Raw genomic sequence first — 24,583 nt, 5'->3', positions numbered from 1 at the left:
AATGAGAGGATTGTTATTTTCTCTTCTTTCTTTTCTCTTTGCAAAACGGTCCATTATCGATTATGGTCAATTGTTATGGAAAACGAATTATATTTTGTAAATGTACAGCCACCAAATGCAAGTTTTTGTTTGCGAAAATATACGTACATATTACACCACAGTTTATGGCAATGCAAAACTTTTTAAATATCTATAAATAAAATTGTATGAATCAGTATCACTAATTGTATTGAGATCAAGAATTTAGAATAGAATCAGAAATGGTATAAGGCTCTGGAAACTGATTTGATTTGTACCAGAAGTAATATATATATATATTATTAAAAGATGCAACCTATGCTCACTTGAAGCTTAAACCACTGCACAAACCGGAAGGGATATTTTTTTAATTAAGGCTAGACTTAAAAGAGGAAATTTTAAACAAAAACTTGGATGCCATACGAAGTGTCTTCACAGAAAAATATTCCTGCTTTCGAGACTTAAACCAGGGTAAAATAAACTCAAAATAGGTATAATATCATTAAACATCCTCAGTAACATATACGGAGCACACGCATATTTAACATTGAAAACAAGAAGGGTGAATTAACGATTACACAAAATAGGAGGGATAGTAAAGCGGAATGATAGTTTTGAAAACGTAGCTGAAACCGTGGTAATATAAACAATTAAGTAGCAAAAAATAGTTATTATTCATTAGGGGCATAAAGTAAATGTGGGTTTATTCTTTATTGGTCCCCTAAAAAATCTATGGTTAATACGAAAAAGTAATTACAGTCAATAATGAAAGACCATAAAACCTCTGAAGCTAAAGATACCCACAATCACCTACCCTAAACTGGGTTTACTCATATATATTTATTTTATCTCATTTATTTTAATATACAGAAAAAATCACATTGCAGTAACTCCCAGGTTAAAATTAAAATTGATATGTAACACCGAAAAAAAAGCACAAAATATTTTCCATATGAGATTTTAAATTTAGATGCACGCTAAAATTCAACCGAACTACTTGAGATTTAGTAACGAATAAAATACAAAAAATAATAAATTAAATTAATAAATCATGAACCTCATGAATTCAGAATGTTGTCCGGTTTCAATATAGTTCAGATTTAACAATTCCCGTCGTAATTTAAAACAGATATACGAAAATAGGGACCCATAAAAAAAAAATCTCCAACGCCAGTTATGGATTCATTAAAAGATCGATGAGACCGTACACACTGCTTGATACAGTGAATAACAGAATGAAAAGGTTTTAAGATATGTATTAATCCTGTATATTTCAACTAATCTGATGAGATGTTTACCACGAAAATTGTTTAATAACATAAAATTTAAACTTGTCTGGTTTATGTCGAAACAATTATAATACTCGAAATAACACAAATATGGTGTTATCTTTCTCTTTCTTGTTTTGGTTTTTGAAAGTGTAACAAAGGCCGTATGATTAAGAGGTTTTAACTAGGACGTATTTTCATTAAAGGCGATTTTGACACGTTTCACTCGCCCCCCCCCACCATAAGGATTCTGATTGCGGCAATCATGACAACTCACCACCCTCACCCATCTAAACTGTCTCTTTCTCCCTCCCCACCCAGTACCCACCCACACTAAAAAGCTTTCGAAACGCTAATTTAAACACTTCTCCCACTATAACTATGAAACTACCTGGTGCAAATATATGCTTATTTTTCTTCTTTCCCTTCTTTCTTTTACTCCTCTTTTTCTTTTTTCTCATTTCTCTTCATTTTCTCTTTCTTTTTCTTTTATGTCTATTTATAATTATCTTTACTTTTTATCTTTTAACTCCTTATTTTAATAAAAACAAACTTATTAATCATGCCGTTTTCTTCCTTTCCCATTTCTCTTTTTTTCTTATTTATAATTCCTCCTTTCCTCCTCCTCCTTCTTTCTTTCCTATTCATAATAACCTTTACTTCATATCTTTCTATATATTATCCTTTCTTATTTTTGGTCTCCCGACAAAAGGAGGGTTGACCTGTAAATTCACCCTTCTTATTTCATCCGTTCATCTGTCCGCACTTTCCCAATAACTACGTCTTGGAATTTTTGGAAATTTTGCACAAACATTAAACATATGAGTAAAGAAAATAACAGAACGAATTTTGCAGGAAAACTCCGGTTGCCCCCTTGGGGGTGCATTTTAAGTTAAAATGGCTAAAATTGGCACTTTTATGCTTATAAAAAAAAAAAAATTGACGCCTTGGATTTTTAAAAAAATTTCTGAAAAGTTGACACTAACTGAATTCTATATAATGCTATTTGTCTATACTTCGCGATAACACTTAGGTGTACCCCAGGAGCTCTTTTAGGGTTAATAAAAACACTCCATTTTATCATATTTATCCAAAATTGTCAAGCCTACGTAATATTTCTTGTTATTCGTGTTTTCTTTCGCAAATATGTTGGCCTGGTAATCTACGCTTTTGGTTAGACATTTATTTTTAAGTGGGCAAAGTGTGCGGTGTCTACACGTGCATTTATCTTGTTCGTTATTAGTATTTTTTATTTATAGCATGGTTGTTCTTGTCCTTAGATTTCAAAACCCTATACTATGACCACAAAAGTACATTCAACAATAAAAAAACACCGTATAAAAACAACACTAGCGAATAAATACTGGGAACTCAAAGAAAGCGGACATTCGCCGGTAGTCGAATGGAAAATAATAAGACAAGCTAGAACGTGTAGGCATCTAGACGACCCATGTAGATTATGACTTCATGAAAAATTTGCTATCCTGTACTTTAAAGAACCCCAACATCTATTAAACTGTAGAAGAGAAATAGCAAATAACTGTGTTCACAAAATAAAATTTACTCTAGGATAGCGATACAAAACAGTTTTAAATTAACAAAAACAATAGAAAATAAACAAATAAATAAATTAAATAAGCATGAATATACATAAACGATCACACATGTATGTATGTATATATATATATGTATATTTATGTACATATATGTATGTACATACATATATATATTTATATATAAACTAACCAAAAAAAACACTAACCTAGTTTTAAAACAGATCCTTTGTCCGATAAAATGCATGCCCATTGGCTGATAGGAAGGGGCGCGGTGGATACTAGAAAGCTGATTGGTTAACTAAAATCTCAATAGGAGAGGAGCATATAAAAACGATAAACAGCCACAGAATTTGCGCATAAGCCTGGGGAGTCCTAGAGTGGATTAAACGCCGAATATTCAGTGTAGCTTAATCGCCATATATATTTTATAAATTACTATATATATATATATATATATATATATATATATATATATATATATATATATATATATATATATATATATATATATATATATATAAAACAACAATATATCTCCAGATCCCCGAAGTAAAGTAAAGATGATCTTGGCCAATATCAGATGGATGCCCGTTTGGGAAGGCTAGGTGCTGTTTGTTCCGCGCTGAGAGGTATAAATATCCAGGTTGGTAGCTAGAGGCGTGTTTATTCATTTGGGCACTGCACTCCAGTCTTTGTTAAGACATGCATAACTCTGGGGAAGGCAAAAACTGATGCAAAACCTTAGGTGTACTGTCTATTCTGCCTTGAAACTGCCATTGAACCGAGAAAAATTAGGAGTTGTACGAAGAAATGTGGTTCTTTCTGCAAAAATCCTTCACCACTGCAAACTTAGTTTTTGTGGTTGATCAGATACATCGAAATCGAGGGAACTGTTCATATATATAAATGGAATAAAAGGTTGATTTGTAACTGGTTTATAATCTATGACTACAAGCAATTGCTATTTTCTGTACTGATTGTTGCGAAAACATAAATCATGTTGGTGTAAAAGAAATAACATATATGTATATATATATTTACATATCGAAATATATATTGAAATATGCATCGAAATATATATTTATATTTGCTTGATTCAGTTATTCTGATGATCGTAGACGACAAAACACGTGTCAGTGAATGATATCATTTCAAACAATATATATATATATACATATATATATGCATATATATATATATTTATATATAGAGATATGTATTTATATATATGTGTATATATACATACAGATGTATGTATATATATTTATATGTATATGCGTATATATTTATATATATGCATATATTATTTTATGCGCAATTGTTTCTATTTATTTGTATTTACTCATATAATCCTTCAAATACTTTTCGTTCTATTAAGATGTTGACTTTGATAACGCGTTCATGAAAGTCTTACATTGGACACTCTACTTCTTTTAGTTTTTATTTTAAAAAAAATAACTTCAAATCAAAGTTTCCCTGTTTTCTTGCCAGAGAAATAAAATAAAAGTTGACAAACAATTAACTTGAGTAGAATTAATTACTTTAGGTTTCATTGGTCAATTTTATTTATTTTTTGTCACGGCAATCAATCAAAATGCAAAGATAAATAAATTAGACAAGATTTAATTGTAATGGCCATGTTCTAATCCGTTGCGCATGCGTACATTTACCAAGTAAGATGTGCATAAAATTAACTTTCGTGATTCTGCGTGTATATTCATATATATATATATATATATATATATATATATATATATATATATATATATATATATATGAATATATATATATATATATGGTTGTGTGTGTATATTTATATATATATATATGTTTGTGTGTGTATATTTATATATATATATATGTTTGTGTGTGTATATTTATATATATATATATATGTTTGTGTGTGTATGCACATGAGTATATATATATATGCATATATATATGCAATTGAGTATATATATAAATTGATTATATATAATCATATGAATGGATATATATATATATATATATATATATATATATATATATATATATATATATATATATATGTAATTACAATTTTATAATAATGATTCAGTTAAAGCTACAAACACTAGTGTTTCATGCTTACATAATTATCAGTGTCCGAAGTAATGATTCTTGCAGAGATTCGAACCTAGCCAGGAAGGCATGGCTGATTCCATTTGTTAAATCTTTACCTCCGAGCCGCCAATCAATTGCAACGTGCATGAAGGAAAGTAAAATTCTAATAAACACAAATTTGAAAGTGCGAATGTTGCACAAATTCGAGTTGACTTCCTCTAAGTTTAAATTCTCTAGAGTGTCTCTCTGTAAGTATTCTTAAAAGAGCTTAATAATATATATATACATATACACACACACATACATTCACACATACACACACACACACACACACACACATATATATATATATATATATATATATATATATATATATATAATGTTAAAAGTCCACGTTGGCTTCTAGGATAGTGATTTAAAGGTTATGAGTTTTTTTTATGCATAAAAACGATGTTACTCTTTGTATTTAATATTTTTATTGCTATATTTTTATATTTCTAGCGGACCTCCGCTCTTGGTAACAAAAAAGTATTCGATACATTGTTGTGACAAAGAGCAGGGGTTCGCTTAAAATATTAAAAAAATAACAATAAAAATATTAAATACAAAAAGTAACATCGTTTTTCATGCTTCTAAAACCCTCATAACCTTTAATCAATATATATATATATATATATATATATATATATATATATATATATATATATGTATATATGAAAAACAACGTGGAATAGTGTACAAACGTGTTTTCTTATATATAATCCACAACAAGAAATAGGAAGGAGGGCAGGGCTGATACCCGAATTACACTTTATTATACTCTGAATCTGGACTATCTCATTCATTCATATATGTATATATATATATATATATATATATATATATATATATATATATATATATATATATAGTAAGTTACAAAATATATATGGCGATTAAGCTACACTGAATATTTCGCGTTTCATCCACTCTAGGACTCTTCAGGCTTATACGCATAAGTCTGAAGAGTCCTAGTGTGGATGAAACGCGGAATATTCAGTATAGTTTAATCGCCATATATATTTTATAACTTACTAACTAGCTCTACCTACGTATTGAGCACTTTTGAAGTAAATACTTAAAGATTACGCATGAATTTATACTTTCGTATATTAATTTTATGTGAGTAAATAAAGTAGTTTTATTTTATATTAACGTTTTATCTGTTTGGTTACATATATTTCGAATGTTGGACCATGTTTACGATCCAACAGCCTCGTCAGACCTTACAGAATGGCTGTTAGTATTTGGAGGAAGTGTTTTAGAAGAAATACGAAAAAAAGGGGGTAAGAGATAATAAGAGGGAGGGAGACGGGTATTAACAATATTTAAGATTTGAAGGTTCAAATGCATTAGACCGTGGTGTGTTAGGGGGGAACAGGTTCAAGTAGGCGTGGGTTGAGATGTATGGATATAGGGAGGAGGAAGTGGAGAAAGGATGATAAAGAAAAAAGAAAGGGGGTAAGGAGATGAGGGGCGTTTTAATTTTTAGGTTTTAAAATTTTGACTGCTTTTTGCTTGTTTAGCTATGTATATCAAGTAAATGAGAGAGAGAGAGTAAGAGAGAGGGAGAAAGAGAGAGAAAGAAAGGGCTTTTGCAGGTATCATATTTGCTTGACTAGTAAAAGATTCCATTTATAATTTTCGTAGTCGACTTGTTCATTTCAGTTGACAATGAGTGTTTTTTAGGTAGTTAAGGATTAATACGTACGCCAACGCACGCGCAAATACGCATACATACACATAGATATGTACATTCCTACACATCCTCATTCATACACATACGCACATACACATATATAAACAATATACATGCAGACATACATGCGTCTATATGCAGACATACATACACATACACACAACTCCTATACACATATACATGCTCATATATATATATATATATATATATATATATATATATAGACATATATACATATATATACACGCACTTACATATATATATATATATACGTGGAAATATAGATCTCCAGTAAGAAGTAGATGTAAATATACATACGTACATACATACATACATACATACACACACATGTGCCCATATACACGTATATACAATTACATAAATATACATATTCATAAAAATATAAATATATAGACATATATAGACATATATATATACACAGACATATGTATATTTATACCAAGTAAATAAAGTAAAATTATGATAAATTAATAAATAAATAAGTACACGGGTGTAGTTAATAATGCGAGGTTAGGTAGAGGTATTGTAAGATGTGTTCGAAAAACATGTCGTTTGTTTAATATTTAGGGGTCGATATTGATTTGATTTGCTTATTGGATAGGGATTAAGTTATAGTGTCTAAAAAAGAAAAATTATAGCGATCTCGATAAAAATGGGATGAGGATAGGAATAGATATAGAATAAATTATTAGATTGAGAGATAAAAAAGGGGGTATAAAGGTTTAAAGGTTAAAGATTATGAGAGTGGTGGGTAAGGTATAATGAGCCAGGGGTTCTTGTAGTTTCGTTAAGTTCATATATATATATATATATATATATATATATATATATATATATATATATATATATGGGGTGAGCTCCTAACATTATACATTGGGTAGTGGTTATGCTTAGCTTCATTTTCAGTGCCAAATGTATTGTGGATGTAGGCATACACATGCATACAAACACATACATGCATATAAACCCAGATATAGCTATACCTATATGCATACAGATAGATATACACATATATACAGACACTAACACAAGATGTATGCAAACACATACATGTGCACATAGATATAGATATACCAATACAGATTCATGCATATATAGACGACAATGGGCACATACATTCATACACGCGCACAGAGAAACATATACATAAACACATATAAGGATATATATAGGCCCAATCATGCTCGTATGTACACATACATATACATATGAAGATACATGTACGGATCTCCAGTAAGATGTAGATGTACATATACATACATACGTATATACACACACATGTATCCATATACACGTATATACAATTATATAAATATACATATTCATAAACATATAAATATACACACACACACACACACATATATATATATATATAGAGAGAGAGAGAGAGAGAGAGAGAGAAGTAAGTAAAGTGAGGATAAATAAATACATAAATAAATACAGAATAAGTAAATAAGCGGGTGTAGTTAATAATGCGAGGTTACGTAGATGTAGTGTAAGATATGTTCAAAATACATGATGTTTTAATATTTAGGGGTCTGTATTGATTTGCTTTTCTTATTGGATAGGGATTTATTTATAGTGTCTAAAAAAGAAAAAATGTTTAATGGGGTATAAAGGTGTAAAGGTTAAAGATTATGAGGGTGGTGGTTAAGTTATAATGAGTCAGGCGCACTTGTAGTTCCGTTTAGTTCATATATATAGGGGCGGGCTCCTAACATGGTGCTTTGGACAGTGGTTATGTTTAACTTTATTTTCAGTGTCAAGTGTATGTGGATATGGGCATAATAACACATACAAACACACACATGCAGATAAATCCAGATATAGCTACACCTGCATACATACGTTCACCCATGCATACATATAGATACACATATACATACAGACACTAACACCCAGATGCAGGCATACACATACGTGCGCACATAGACATAGATATACAAATATATATCCATGTATATACACACGACACACGAGCACATATATCCATGCATGTGCACATAGAAACATATGCATAAACACACATAGGGATATATACATAGACCCAATCATGCCCGTACGTACACATACATATACACATGAAGATACATATACGCATACAGATAAGTAAGTAGGTGCGTTAAAGATAATAGTATTTCTGTTATATCTACAAAAATTACATATATACACATACATATATCAATACAAATTGCAACATATGTACACACATATAAATGTGGAGAGTTTTAGTATTAATTAGTAAGTGAGTGGGGGATAGTAGGATTCATAGGTAGACGTATGTGTAGATGGGTAAGGTAATATAGGGTATGGGGAGGGTGGAGTAAGGGGATTTTGTTGTGTTGATGTTACAGTAGTTGGGTGTATGTGGTAGATGGATGTATTGTGTGTATTATTCAGCGGGTTCAAAACGATGTTGTCTGAGGGATGTTTCAAAAGTGTGTATAATTGCTAAGGAGGTGAGATTTGTAATGCCGGAAGTTTATGGTGGTGTCATGTTTTCTATTTAGTAATTTGTCTCTTATCTTTAAAACTGAATATAAAAGGTTTTTTCGTTCAGGCAGAGGAGGCATGGGGAGTCTAAAGATTTACATACGTTATATTTTTTAAGGGTTTCTCACGTAATGGTTGGTGTAAGGTTATTTTGGATTAGATGTAGATATTGAGGTGTTAGTGATGTTTTGTTAGGGTGGTTGGGGTTTTTGAAGGAGCATTTATGTACTCTAAATCTATCTTTAAAGGAGGTGCCTGCAAAGCCAATATAGTATTTTTTTTGTCGTTTGGGTTTTGTTCAGGTGCAATTGTGGCTTTATAGACTACTTCTGTTTGTAAGCACTGTTGATTAAGTGGGCATTGTGATTTGTTGGTGCAGTTACAATTATTTCTGCTTGTGTTATATGTGTTTTTATCCTTATTAAGTATTTTTTATTGTGTTTCTGGATTATTTGTTCTAGGTTATCAGTACAACTGTAGCTAAGCTTAATTGTGTTTTTATTAAATATTTTGTGTAGTGTGTGATTGGGTGGAAAATGGTTGTTTATTAGTTAAAATAATTTTTTGCCTAGTTTCGTTTTAGCCATCATGCTGAAGGGAGTGTTGAACCAAATTATTTTTCTGAACCTATTTTTCTTGTTTGAGATATTAGATGGATTAGGTTCAATGTAATTAAAGATGGTGTTTTGCTGGCCACTTTCTTTAAGGGCATTTTCATAAAATGTTTTATGTTTGTTGAATATTTCAAATTTGCTGATCCGGTCCAAAACAAAGGATGTCGTCACTTATATTGATGGTTCCCTTAATTCCTGCAAGTACCTGGCTGATTTCCTCTTGGAATATCTCAATGGCAGAGGTGACGCCGAAAAATAACCTAAGTCTTTTTTCGATAGATGTGGGGACAAATTTAATGATATGTTTTGGTTGGTTCGATAGTGGGTGTATATAGGGTGGGTAAGTATTGTCTTTATTGTAAGGTTTATATAAGTTATTTGATAGGTTGAGAGTTATATCGAGAAAGTTAACAGTTTTTACGTTAGATTTAATGTCCAGTTTTAGACCTATTCTGTTCATTTCTTTAGTTAAGTTTTTTTAATTTTTCGCATTTAGGTTCATTTGATTTTCAACTACGATAAGGCCATCATCTCTACACAGTCCTATGTTTTTGTTATCTATAGTTTTTGTGAGATTATATAGAATGAAGAGACCAACTAGGTCGGTTGCTTGTGCTGTATCCAGAACCCAATGAGAGGTCAAAGGATCCGGCTCTAAACCCCCTCTTTTTCTTGTATTTCTTCTAAAACACTTCTTCCAAATACTAACAACCATTTCTGTAAGGTCTGACGAGGCTGTTGGATCGTAAACATAGTCCAACATCCGAAATATATGTAACCAAACAGATAAAACGGTAATAAAAAAATAAAACACATAGTTACTATGCAATAGTATTGAGCACTCTCTTCAGGTTTTTAATATTTACCAGTTTTACCATAAATATATATGTATATATATATATACAATGGAAAGCCATGTTTTGAATTGCATGATTGAAAACCGATAATGGCGTAGTAATGGTAGAACTAGGAATGGTAACTTCCTATCAATGGACGTTCTGAATAATACATCCGCAGATCAATTACTTAAAATCTCGTATTGTGCTACGAACTCCAACACTTCTCATTTACCATTTTCAGCTGTGCTCATTTCAATTTTCACCCTCAGATTTTGGAGACATTTACGCTTGTTTAAAGAGACCTCTTTGTAAACAAAGGAAATGCCCCCTAAGTTTGAACGTGATTAGTCTTGAGATCGTAGGTGGGTATAGTGTATCTCAAACGTTTTCTTCCCTTTAGCCCACTGTCTCTTAATCGTATTTTAAACGTATATTTTTTTTTCTTTTGGGCTGATCTCGCTTTTTCAAAATAAAATACATCGCTTTATCTAATTCTAGAAGAGTAAAGGCGAACCCGGCCAGCTGACCTCATACTTTTTTAATCATGAATATCAAAATATTTTTCACTCATAATTGAAATATACACATTTTGTATCCCATAAAAAAATATAATGTCTTAAGACTTGGTACAATCCAAGTTTAATTAAGAAAATAAGTTTTATTCTTTTGGTAAAAAGTAAAAAAACGATCAACGCAAAAAAAAAACATGATTTTTTTCATCCTTGCCTTAGTAATAATGTATGTCTTTCTTTTATTTTATTTAAGATTAAAAAGGCGAAATTACACTAAGTACAAAAAAGCAAGACTGCAGTTATATATATTTATATTAGCATGCCAGTTCGGTGTTTCCCGAGTGTTTGGTGGTGTATGTTGAGCAAAAACAAAAAAAAGTGGTAGTAGGAACGCAGGCTCGACCCCGTAGCGCGAAGAAGGAAAAGAACGGGGCAAAGGACGTCTCTGCTGTTACGAGCACCGTCAAAGCGGAAATGAAGTAGGTTTAATTTAATGCAAGACAAGAGATAAGAGGGGACGACATTAAAAAATATCGGCGAAGAAAGCGATCCCTCCCTGTAGAAAAGTGCCCAAATGAGGTGGAAGAAATTAATTTTAGCCAACTTTTCGGTATTTGTCGGCTGAAAGGTCGAGCTTAAAAACAAACTGATATCGATCTTGTAAAAATCCGTCGCCTCTATCGAAAGTTTTAGGCAGACATGCAAACATACATACATACATACATTTATACATTGATAGCTCGAAATTTTCGACCAAAACCAATTAAAAAGCTTCCCCTATCTCTTAATACCTTTTATGTAAAATTAATGATGTTTAGACCAGAAATTTGACCCCTATTATGACCTCTTTACATTTATTCTTTTGGGCTCAAATCAAGTTATTAATTTAGACCCATTTCCAAGGAACCTATATCTAAAATTTCAAGTGTTCAGACCCAAAATTTGCGGCGGAGTTTGGTAGAGTTTTCAAAGATCAAATCGTTGAACTTTTACCCCTTAACATCCAAATTTCTGGCCGAAAATGGATTACAAAGATTATGCCAAATCTCAGTACCCTGTATATCAATTTTCGAATCTGTAGACTAAAAATTGAGTTATTGCGTAGGGAAATGTACGCACACACATAGACAGACACACAGACACGCTCACTTTTATAGATATACTAGCATGGGTGCCCGGCGTTGCCCGGGTGTTTAGAGGTGTATGCTGAGCAAAAAAAAAAAAAACGATCATTTTTCTTCACTTTGACCCCTATTATGATCTCTTAACATTTATAGTTCTGGGCTCAAATGAAGTTATAAAGTTAGATCTATGTCCAAGTATATATATAAAATTTCAAGTGTGTAGACCCAAAATTGTCGGAGTTTGGTAGAGTTCTCAAAAGTCAAATCGTTGAACCCCGTAACAGCCAAATTTCTGACCGACAACCGATCACATAGATTTTCCCAAATCTCAGTAACCTGTATATCAAATTTTGAGTCTGTATACTAAAAATTGACAGAGTTATTGCGTAGGGAAATGTACACACACAGAGACAGACACAGAGACAGACAGACACGTTCACGTTTATAGATATATAGATAGAGTTGCATTTCAATCCGGGTACTTTTGCTAGTATATACATATATATATATATATATATATATATATATATATATATATATATATATATATATATATATATATATATATACTAGCAAAAGTACCCGTCGTTGACTGGGTTCAAAAACATAAAAATACAAAATATGAACTTATGAACATATTAATGTGTATTGCTATAAATGTTTTCATACTAATGTATATATATTAATATGTTCATAAGTTCATATTTTGTATTATTTCCGAATGAAATTATCAGGCTAAATGCGTGGTTTGTTTTTATATATGTCAGTTTTAATTTACTCTAGATAACGAAACCTCTGAATTCGTTAGTATTATTATTTCTTCACGGCTTAAAGTTTTAATTGACACATAGGGTCGTGCCTTTAAAGGAATGGTTGCCAATCTATAGGAAGAGATCGAAATGTTCCAAAACTTTTATGCACATTTGAATAACTATGAATAGCAAGATAAAAGTCGTGCAATTTTAAAGTTAAATGCATTAACTATTTCTTCATTTCTTTTCAGATTCAGTAATGGTGTTTACTGAACCAGAAAAGGCGTTTTGTGTGCTTTAATTTTCAAAAAATTAAACATGGGCACTTGTCCAACGTGCATTTCGAAAAATAGATCTCACACTCTGCAATTTTTAAATTTAAATTTGTGAAAGGACTGGTTTATATGCCTTCCATTACAAGAGTCGTGGATGAGCTGAAGGCTCGATTAACAGAAGCTTTTGCAACCATTGACTACCGGGCTCGTTTGGCAAAAATTAGACTATCGGCTTGTTGTGTGTCGTGTGATAAATGGTTCTCACATTGAAGATCTTTGAACATTCCATGAACAACATTAGATTATAAGCTTTCTGAATATACTGGATAAGTTTATTTAAAATATTCAAAAACATCAGGGGTGCATTTTTTACAAAGAAGCCACCGCTTATCAAGGCCTACAGGTCACTCGAGGATTAGGGTTAAATAGTGTACAGTAGTCAATGGGATATAGATATCGTTAGTAGTGAAAATTTGGTCAATTGGATTACTTAAGGGGAACGGCTCATCAAGAACTTGTTTACGTTGGACTTGAAGACGACCATATTGTAGTCAGCTGGAAAGCAGGAAAACAGAAGAGATTTCCACAGATGTCCAGTTCTAACAAACAAGCTTTGTTCTTGCAATCTACGTTTTGCTTTAAGCACTGATAAAGAGTGGGGAAAATTATGGATATAAATACTTTGTAGGTTTTATTTTTTAAAGTAAATACTTAAAATATATTACCTTATAATGTGTTATGATGGATCTTCGTAATTCTTACTGCCCTTATTTTGTTATTTAACCATCACATTCCATGAGAGATTTTTCTGACAAAGGGGGAAGAATTGTTATTTTCTGTGTTGATATTTATCCATATTGCAAAATACATTCTGATACGTTTATGTGGTCATCAGTGATGATTGCTGTCTTTATTGTCGATGCTGGGATTCTAACCCATCAGATCCCTCATCAGATCGGCTCGGCACTCAGATCGGTTCGGACAGTCACTCCCAGCCTGTTATACGATCCTACAGGTCGCCATTTTGTAAAGATTTGTGCTACCGTGCTCTTTACAGAATTTATAATTCTTCTTATTTGCGAGCTAGCCAATGAATGAAAGTGTTATTTCAAAAATAAAATAAGTAAAGCATTAAATACTAGCGGGACCTGTGGAAATTCTACAGGGGACTTATTCATATATAATATATTGATGTTGGTAATCTGTATATGCCCAGCGTAAATAGAGACGCTCTGATATTGTTGTAGCTCTTTTATTTAAACTGCAATAACATGTATCTAATCTAGCAGGGACGGTTGGCGTAACTCAATCGTAAAGTACGCTTAAATATTATATTTTAATTCCTTCAGATTTCGTATACATTATTAGAGAGTTCATGTGCTATCGATTTTTAATATTATAAAGTTGCGATTTTACAAACTTAAAAACTATATCAATATGGTTTGAGTGCATCAGCTTGAATTGAAACTGAAACCAAACGTTTTGAAGAATTTTAGGTAAAATTATTTATTAAAAAAAAGCATATGATTTGAGTGCCATCAACTACAGTCGCAACCAAAACATAAAGTTTATGAAAAATTCTTGGTAAAATTATTCATTACAAGAAATGAAAGTCCATAACAATTAAACGACAGTAAATCGGATGTAAGCGTGACGCACAAAATAAATAACACTCACGCGATCCTATTAATATATAGATTAGCGGAGCCTTCGAAATTCCACAAGGGACTCATTTACATATAATATATTGATGCTGGCATTCTGCAGATGTTCAGCGAAAATTGAGACGCTTTGATATTATTGCAGCTTTTTTGTTAAAACTGCAAAAGTATTTATGTAATCTAGCAGAGACGACCAGCGTAGCCCGGTCGTAAAATACGCTTAAATATGATATTTTACTTCTTGCAGATTTCGTAGACATTATTATAAAGTTAATGTTCTATCAATTTTTATATATTATAAAGTTGAGATTTCAAAAATATATTCAGATGACTTGAGTGCATTAGCTTGAATTGAAATAGAAATACAAACTTTACCACCTATATATATATATATATATATATATATATATATATATATATATATATATACTAGGTTTGTGCAAAAATAATGTCGTTTTTTAACACACACACACACACACACATATATATATATATATATATATATATATATATATATAACTTAATTTTCTTCAGTTATAATCAAAACCGAACTAAAAACTTATCAAGAATTCCTGATGAGATTATTTATAAAAATAATAGATTACTGGAGTGGCACCAGCTATAATCGAAACCGAAACTAAAACTTATGAAGAATTCTTGGGAAAATATTTATTAAAAAAAAAAACAAATGAAAGAAGTGGAAGTTCCTAACAATTAAACGACAGTCTCTCGGGTGTAAGTGCGACACACAAAATAAACAACACACTCGCTATCCTATTAATATATAGATAATTATATTGCTTTATATTTATCGAATGATTTATTTATTAGGTCGTTTATTCTAACCAAATAACTTTTTAAAATTATTAACACTATCGTATGGGACTGATGGATTTTAACTTAATATTAAACTATAACAACACTGTCATAAATAACGGATGGAGTTTTTAATTACTAAAGGACAATACATAACCAAAACTTTTGGGTTCCATGCTGGTTATAATTGTGGTCTTATATTTCAACGAATTTTAAACGCTTCCTTGGCTAGTTATAATACCTCGCAAATATCGTAGTCAAAACTCCTTGTTGTTAGCGGCATCCATTTGATTATTATTCTCAACTCCATGCCTAAAAGGAAGAGAAACTTCAGCTTGGAGTTTCTGGACGCTGCGATATGATTCTTAGTCCACTCCTCCGTCGCTTACATCTGCAGGTTTCCTCTGGCTCTCTCCCTTCAGAAACGTCATGCGGCCTTGGTGAATTCGTAAGCAACTTCCCACAAATGCATTTTTTCGTGTGTGCTTGGGTGTTTTCATTCGTTGTTAACTAATCTGTCCTAATAGAGATCTCTTTCGCTCCCCTTTCGGTATCCCTAAGGAGTATATTAGATCTTAATTGCTAATAATACATATGTAGAGTTGCTTCAACAGGAGCTTGCATATCGAGTAGCCGACCATGCCTGCCTTTTTATTTTCCTCGTCTTTCCGGAATACTTATCGTTGATTAGTTTGGATCTTTTTTTAACTTTTTATATCAAATTGCTTTATGCCGTATCTGGGGTTATCTACATGTTTTTACAGAAAATACTAAGCAAATTTGGCTAGAAATTTGTATGAGTCTTTGGTATAATGTGCAGCGAACTGAGTATTATGGTATCCGTTCGATACACAGTGATTAATAAGGATTAGTATTTAATGCAAACTTGAACACAAACCTAAACATCTTCAACCATCAATTGGTGGAAAACACTTATTCTACATAAACATTTGTCTGCTTACGTCTAATATATATATATATATATATATATATATATATATATATATATATATATATATATATATATAGCGAGAGAGAAGGGAGAGAGAGAGTATAAGAAAGACAGAGAGGGGGAGATAGACTAAGAGAAAAAGTAATATATAATACTAATAACTTTGGTTTTTAATGGTGAAAGAAAGTATATTTTATCCCGTGTGTATTGTTTAAAAGGGGAGGGGTCTCTTAGTCCTGATTGATCAGGCCATGATTAACATTTTAAAACGAAATTTGGAGACAATTTTACCTAAATCTCACAAGATCGCTTATTCACACGTTCGTGAAATTATCAATGCAAGCTAAACATAAACAATATGATAGGTTTTGAAATCTGGACGGCCGATTCCATTGTTTGTGATAATACACCTTGCACCAATCACGCACAATCTTATATAGAGATGTCGCGGAACTGATATTTCATCTAGTCTCCAATAAGCTTCAAACGTGATTCTGTGCAAGTGCCTCTTGAGTTGGAAGCTATTAAGCCTAATCCACTGAGAGTAGCAGTTTTACGTGCCGCATAAACGAACGATATTTTAGGTGTTGCCGAATAAATGGAACTTTGCTTCTACTGCAGGTGCGGGGGACGGGGTATGCCGCACGTTGTGGGCATGTCGATTTGTTTGCGAGCATCTCGTAATAACTAAATGCGTGCCACAGATCCGTGACCCTGGGGGGCACGTGAAGGAATCACAATCGTTCAAAATGTAATCACGAAACGGGAGTCACGACACAATAACATTCAACAATTATTTCCTCCTGTGCCGAGGAGAAAAACAAGCCGTGCTTGAAAAAAAATGAAGTGGAGGGAGGAGGAGAAACGGAAGATCAAGAATATGTAACAAGAAAATAAACAAGCAAAACTGATCGCATGATATGCGTACGCAGTGAGAAATGATATCAACATGCTGGTGTATATGTGGAGAAGGAAATGTATACATGACCTCGTACTTGTATAAATCTGTACTAGTATATCTATCTAGCATTATATATAATCTACTGTATAATTACTCTCAATGTGGATATATATATATATATATATATATATATATATATATATATATATATATGTATATACCTAGTAATAGGTGTTCAATGGTTAGACCTCATGAGTTTAATGAGGTTATTAGGAATGCTCAATTGAAAAACGGTAATATATATATATTTATTTATATAACAAACTTACATGTTTGCGGACATGCTAATGTTTTAGACAAATGATCGGTTAAAAACACAAGTCCTCATCAGGAGACTTTAAAAAAGAGTGCTTTCCATAGAAGAAACCAGTCTTCAAAAAATCAATTAAAAAGAAATAGGGAACTAGTTTCTTCTCTCGATGGCAATTATTTTTAGGTCGTCTGATGGGGACTTGTGGTTTTAATTTATATATATATATATATATATATATATATATATATATATATATATATATATATATATATATATATATATATATATATATATATATGGGTGTGTGTATGTGTATATATATATATATATATATATATATATACTAGCAGTTACGCCCGACTTTTTTCGGGCCCTATGTAATGTTCATAACTTCATATGCATATGTATATATTAAGAAGTGTTAATATGTACGGTAATGTCCTTCTTCCTTAACTACCATAGAGAAAATTTGGTAGAGACTGCAGACGTCAATTTTTTAAAACTTTGCCACAAATTTTGACCCCTAAGCATTTACTTTCGGGGCGGGGTCAAATCTGTATATCTATAAAAGTGAAAGTGTCTGTCTGTGTGTGTGTGCTTGTCTGTGTACCTTTTCCTAAACAATAACTCTCTCAATTTTCAGTCTACAGAATCGAAATTTTATATAGAGCGCATTGAGATTTGGGAAAATCGTTGTAATCTTGTTTCAGACAGTATTTGGCTGTTAAATGGGGTCACAGTTCAACGATTTGACCTTTGAGAACTCTACCAAACTCCTCCGCCAATTTTTGGTCTAAACACTTGAAATTTTAGATATAGTTTCCTTGGACATGGATTTAACTTAAGTACTTCATTTGAGCCAAAAGCAATAAATGTTAAGGGGTCATAATAGGGGTCAATGTTTTTTAAAAAAATGACCACTTCGGTCTCTACCAAATTACTTAGACAATCTCTGGTCTAAAGATTTAAAATTTTACATAAAAAGTATTAAGAGATAGGGCAAGCTTTTTAATCGGTGTGGATCGAAAATTAGAGTTACCAATATATAAATGAACGCATGCATGTATGCATGTATGTATGTATGTATGTATGTATGTCTGCCTAAAACATTTATCGTTTTTAAGTTCGACCTTTCAGACGACAAATATCGAAAAATGGGCTAAAACATTAATACCTTACCCTTCAACAGAGCACTTTTCTACGGTTGCTTTTTCGAAAGGCATCCTCTCCTTCCGATTGTCTAGCCTTAATTAAAACCTACGTAACTTACGGTTTGGCGGTGGTCGTAACAGCAAAGACGTCACGTTTTTTTCTCATTCTTATCCTCATTCGTGATACGAATTCGAGCCTGCCTTCCTACTACCACTTTTTTTTTGCTCAACATACACCTACAAAGACCCGGGCAACGCCGGGCTGAAATGCTAGTATATATATATATATATATATATATATATATATATATATATATATATATATATATATAGTAAGTTATAAAAATATATATGGCAATTAAGCTAAACTGAATATTCTGCGTCCTATTCTCGTGAGAATTCGTCAAGCTTATGCAAAGAGTTTTGGTTGAAAATAGATCAGCTTACTTAAGTAGCTACTCTTCCCATAAATTAACCCCCACAAAGGAAGAGGATAACCTAAGGCGAACTGTAATATTGTCCTGAAAGTACGATTATTTGATTAGGATGGGCGCGGAGGGAACTAGGAAGCTTATTGGCTAACTAAAAATTCAATAGCATGTGCGTATATAAAACCGCAAGGTTACCACAACTCTTTGCATAAGCCTGACGAATTCTCATGAGAATGCAATGCGGAATATTCTGTGTAGCATAAAAGCCATACATATATTTATTTTTTACTACGTAGCTCTACCTATATATTGAGCACTGTTGACATAAATACTGAAAATGTACGCATAAATTATATTTTCATAATTATTATTTATGTAATTAAATGAAGAAGTCATATATATATATATATATATATATATATATATATATATATATATATATATATATATATATATATATATATATATATATATATATATATATATATATATATAACGGTACAGAACTTATACATCAGGAGTTAATCGTTGACCAACCAACATGTTCCAGTAAATATAGGATTGGGCAAACCTTATCGCTCTTACCCCCTTTCTTCCACCTTGGAATCTGCTGTGTTGACCTCCATGAAAATCCAGCGTGTGCCAATGCGTATAAAATGGAGTGTTTTAGAATTTTGCACCGGGCTGACTCTCAAAATCGCTTGAGTTGGAGTTAGTCTCTTTTCTCCTACGCAGACAGGAGTTCTTCAGATAATTAGACTTATTTGGGGATCTATTTTAACTCTCCCCTTACCCAACTTGTAAATATATTTTATATTATAGTAAATATTTTATTCGTATTCCCACCCGTTTTCCCCCTCTCCCTCGGTAAAATTTACATGTACACCCCATAAATCTGCACTTGCGAGTTATTTAATTTATTTATTTATTTTATAAAACAACAATTATATTTATAATATATTTAATTTAATTTATTTGGAATTATTATTTCCATATCGTCTTTTTTAAAAAAACTTTTTTAGGTAGTTGCCCCTAGACACTTCTCAATATGTTTAGATATAAAAAAAACAAACTTTCACGAAATAAAATAATTTGGGAATTTCAATAAATTTCTATCCGGAAAAATAATTCTGTGTAGATAGAAAAATGTTTTGCTTGTATTGTTTTTTATATTGAAACAAAAAAAAACTTACGAAAAAAGTGAAGTTTTCATTAGTTTGTTTTTATTATTCTTTAAACGTCTTTACAGAAATCGGTAACTTTTTTACGATGTGACTCAGCGTCGTTTAGCACCGTAAAAGATCAAAATCTACTGCCCTCCCTCTAAATTTGACAACTTACACATTGTTTATTATTATTATTAATCCCATCAATTACAAACTTTACTTTCTAATTTCAAAAAAGGTAATTTTTACGACGTGATCCAGCGTCGTTTAACCCCTAAAAGAAATGATCTATTTTTTTGGCCTAATACGTGTAAACAGCCTTTATAAATTATATGAATGAAGAAATTTTGAAAAAGAAAATTAACATTTTAGAGTGGGGGATCACTTTTCTATATAAATTTAACGTAAATGTAGCACCCACATTTTGACCACCAAGCATTCAACAGGACATGTCACCTCTAGAAGTTTTTTCCAGTTTGGCTATTGAGGGAAGAGGAGAAACATGACAAATATGGGGAGGAGTTACGTTTGAAACATAAAATAATAATAAATTTCATTAATTTATGAGACCATTCTGTACTTTCACCTAACGATTTCATAAACAAAACAAACCCCAAAATATGACAAATTCTATTTGGAGGGGGTTACATTAGAAACATAAAATGATGAGAATTTTCATTTAATTGTTTTGGAAATTAATTATTGGAAGATCTTCATTTTTCTTAGGGGTTAAACGTCGCTGGGTCAGAATTACTACAGACTCTTTGATTTCTTAGAATTCAAACGTTTTCAAACAAAAAGACTCTCCCTCCTCCAAAAAAAAACAAAAAATCGAAAAAGCCCCGTTTATAAACCTTATTGTTTTAGGTTCATAAAACCGTGAATTTTCTTAGAACAGTAGCCATTCCTAGTTAACTTTTTCCCTTCATCCGCGTTCCAGGTTCGAGTTTGCCTACTTGGCTAATTTTTTTTTTTTTTTTGCGAGCGCACGGGCATTCGCTACTATTTAGTTTTAGGGGCTGGGAGTTTTCTTTCTAGTGCTCAATATCCGGAGAATAGTTTCTTCTCTTTGTATCCCTTCTGCCGAAATATCTGGTCGAGAGGATATCACGTATTTCTTTTGGGAGCGAATACATGCACATGTTTTTATCCGCTCCTTTATTTTTGAAATTGTGGAGGTATCCACGTGCCCATGATGAAAATGATTAGTGTAGCAGGTGTGTTCCAAGCGGAACTTCATGTAAACCCAGGCAACTTCAGATATCCGTGCTTATTTATATATATATATATATATATATATATATATATATATATATATATATATAATTTACAGGGGCTTAGAACAGTAATCTAAAGAGCAGAGTGTATTTTAATGTGATAGTAAAATCACTAATTTAATTAAAATACAAGAAAAGAACAGTGCTCGTTGTAATGCAGATATATAAGAAGCTCTATCCTAGAGCTAGTTTAATATTTAGTAAGGTGATTGATAATTTATAATTCAAATTAAAATTAAAAGTTAAACATCTGTTTCATAAGAAGGAACACAACAAAGCCAATAAATTGTACGATCGTTTGGGAAACGATGTTTTTATTGCAATAGACATTAAATCATGAACAATAATTTTAACATATAGTTTTTTTTAAACAATGTTTCCTCATCAGCAAATATATTGGGTGTTTTTTATAAAAGACACCATAAATAAACCTAGCATTTTTTAAGTAGGGCAGATGTATCTTCTAATGGTTCGCCTTTTGAAAATCGTAATTATCGTCAAAGCATTCATTTGGATGTTAGGTGTAGCGTGTAAATGCTCTAAATGTTGAATTTTTGAAAGTGAACGCCAATGGAATATCTTTAAGTATGTACTTATAATATTTTATTTTTATTTTTTAGAACGATTTATATTTTTGCACGTCACAAATAGAAAAAAAATAAAGAAAAATTATAAACTGTTATATTTCTCGTATTCTTTTTTATACATTTTCATATATATATACATATACATATATATATATATATATATATATATATATATATATATATATATATATATATAAGAGAAAGAAAATTAAAATTGTAAGTTGAACTTTACAATAAAAATTTATTTTTCGATTAAAAAATAATTTACAAAGTCTTTATTCCGCGGAGTTTCAAAGAATGCATAACATAAGGTGCATATGTATATATGTATTAAAAAGTTTGATTCATGTCCAGGTTACCCACATCTAAAATTTCAAGGGTTTAGACCCAAAATTTTCAGATGAGTTTAGTAGAGTCTGCAAAGGTGAACGCTTTATACTTTGGCATGTGGCCGCCGAATTTTCGCCCAAAATCTTATAAATATGATTGTTGTATGTCTGAATACCTTTCGAAAAAAGTTCTAATGTTTATACTCAGAATTGGCTTTAGAGTTTGCTAGAGACCGCAAAGGTCATATCGTTTGAACTTTGACCTCTTGAAAGCCTAATTTTCGGCAATTTTTGGCAAAGAAAAACAATTAGTAAGCTTGGTCTATGTCTGAATACACTTTGTGTAAATTTTCAAGTGTTTATACTAAAAACTGGCTGAAGAATTTGGAGGAGACGACAAAGATCAATTTTTTAAACTTTTACCTCAATTTTGACCCCTAAACATTTATTGTTTGGGCTCAAATCAAATTACAATGTTTGATCCATGTGCAAGTAACCTACATCTGAATATTAAAGTGTTTAGACACAAAATTGGCGGAGGCGTTTGAAAACTTTGACCTCTTGACAGCCACAAAGCGATTAAAAAGATTTCCCCAAATCTCAATATACCTTAAATTTGACAAAGTTGTTTTGTAGGATATATATATATATATATATACTAGCATTTCAGCCCGGCGTTGCCCGGGTGTTTGGATGTGTATGTTGAGCAAAAAAAAAAACAATGTGGTAGTAGGAAGGCAGGCTTGAACCCGTACCCCAAAGGAGGAAAAGAACGGGGTAAAACCTTACGTTTATGCCAAACCGGAAGCGACATTTTTTTTAAATTAAGGTTAGACAATCTAAAGGAGAGGATAACTTTAAAAAATATCGACGAAAAAAGTGACCCCCCCTATAGAAAAGTGCCTTGTTGACGGGGAAGATATTAATGTTTATAGCCAATTCTTCGATATTTGTCGTATGAAAGGTCGTATTTAAAACGATACTGATCTTTATAAAATCCGTCGCCTCTATTGAAAGTGTAAGGACGACACGCAAACAGACATACATACATACATTTATATATTGGTAACTAAACATTTTCGCCCCAAACTGATGAAAAGCCTTGTTCTATCTATGAATACCCTTTATGTAAAATTTCAAATATTAAGACCAGAAATTATCTGAGTAATTTGGAAGAGACTCCAGAGCCCAATTTTTTTAAAACTTTGACCCCTATTATGATCCATTAAAAGTTATTGTTTGGGGCTCAAATCAAGTTATTACGTTAGATCCAAGTCCAAGGAACCTATATCTAAAATTTCAAGTGCGTAGACCCCAAATTGTCGGAGGAGTTTGGTAGAGTTCTCACAGGTCAAATCGTTGAAGTTTGACCCCTTTAATTGCCAAATTTCTGGCCAAAACACGATCACATAGATTTTCCCAAATCTCAGTAGCCTATATTTCAAATTTCGTGTCTGTAGACTAAAAATTGACAGAGGTATTGCGTAGTGAAATGTACACAGACACACACACAGACACGTTCACTTTTATATATATATATATATATATATATATATATATATATATATATATATATATATATATATATATATATTATAATGTGTGTGAGAACACTTTTACGGGTTTTAAAACACTCCACTCTTTTAAAGATCATGGCGAGCTGATCTTGGTTTCGATCTCAGCTAGATTTATTTTTTTTTTTTACAA

This window comes from Euprymna scolopes, chromosome 19 (assembly GCF_053919585.1).
Source record: "Euprymna scolopes isolate OS-2025 chromosome 19, ASM5391958v1, whole genome shotgun sequence".
NCBI lineage: Eukaryota > Metazoa > Mollusca > Cephalopoda > Sepiida > Sepiolidae > Euprymna > Euprymna scolopes.
The sequence above is the reverse complement of the archived record's forward strand: the minus strand, read 5'-3'. Positions refer to the sequence as shown.